Source organism: Mandrillus leucophaeus, unplaced genomic scaffold (assembly GCF_000951045.1).
Source record: "Mandrillus leucophaeus isolate KB7577 unplaced genomic scaffold, Mleu.le_1.0 Scaffold934, whole genome shotgun sequence".
Classification (NCBI taxonomy): Eukaryota; Metazoa; Chordata; class Mammalia; order Primates; family Cercopithecidae; genus Mandrillus; species Mandrillus leucophaeus.
The window spans coordinates 1,064,799-1,066,461 of NW_012110186.1; positions in this window are offsets into that span (position 1 = coordinate 1,064,799).

Consider the following 1,663-nt stretch of genomic DNA (forward strand, 5'->3'; position numbering starts at 1 on the left):
GATTCACTGAAAGAACAAAGGGCATTTTTTTGGATGATAAAGATATTCTGTATTTTGATAAGAATGTTAATTAAATGGTATATGCAATGGCCAAAACTTATCAAACTGCATATTTAAAATCTATTCATTTCAGCGTACCTACATTAAATATCAACATAAGAAAAAAGCTAGCAACAAAGTGGGTGACTGTTGTACAGTCCCCATCCCTTTGCATATCAATTATTGTGGCTGAGGGACTGGATATTTTGCCTGACATTGCCTGAATCCCATGCCCATCAGTGAAATCCTCCAAGAGAACAGAATGAGAGTGGAAGAAGGGACTGTGCATTAGATAAAATCATAGCATTGTTAGAAGTGGGAAAGGCACTAAATGCAGAGAAAGATATAACAACATATCTAAACTATAAAAGCTCAGAATTGTTCTCCATAAAGTCAGCTTCAAATCACAGCAAAGTGACTGAAACATGTTTAATTTCTCCCATTGATCTGTCTCCAAGGAATTTGATCTACTTATTGTTTCTGTATTTGTTATTTGGGCCAATGAGGTGTATAATTTACTAGCAACCACAGGAAGAAATAATTTAGAAATGGCTCCTATACATAATCATTTCAACACATAAGAACTTAGCAATATCATCTATCCTACTATTTATAATGACTATGACAATACTTAAGTCCTCTCTCTCTCTCTTTCTTTCTTACAGTAAAGCAAGTCAGAATGCTAATTGTTGTCCCTACTAATGTTTTACATATTATTATGAGTAGCGTGTCAATTCTATCAACTCTATCCTTAAGGCATTTTCATAAACGTACAACATTTTATAGGGTATCACTTTTAATTCACAGAAATCAAATTATGTATGTGTCTATTCCACGACCAATTTAACTCACGCATCGCTTTAAATAGCTCTTCATCTGTCATCTTTGTTTACCTTAGAGAAGCATTTGTTTCTAGGAAGTTGGGAAATCTTTTTAACTTTCTGCCTTTAATCCAGGGAAGTGTCAAGTTTATAAAAGCTTCAATTATAAATGCTTCTGAATATTGGTTATAAAAAGTGGTAGTTTACTTCTGCTATATGTTACTATGAAAGGAATAATGTTAGGCCTCTGTCAACTGTGCAACATTGGATAAGTCAGTTCTTATCTCCTTAGTTTTGTAAAATAAATAGTTTGAAGTAAAATATTTTTATTGCTCCAAAATTGCCGTAAGTTTTGCTCATAACAAAATTTTGCCTTAAATATATCCAAAGGATAGAGCAATACAGAATTAGAAGTCACATTATTTTATGGCCAGTCAGATCACACCCTATTTATCTTAATAGCTTTCATACCAGAAAACAGTGTATTTTATGATGTTGCTTTTTAAATTATGTCTTCCTTGCTAAACTACAAACTCTATGAAAGTAGGAATTGCATTTGTCTTACTACTCATCATTACATATTCATGACCCCTAGTACATTACCTAGAATAACATTTATTGCCATTACTAGCATTTAAATTGTGCCTTAGTTTCTCAAAACCTTGTATGTTAGGCATTGGTATAAGTATTTTTAAATTTTTCATATATCACACTATTCACATTTTGTTTGGTGTGCTCCTTATTCTACTTAAAATAAAATAATAATGTAACTTTTGTTGCCCTTCAACACATTGACCCTTATG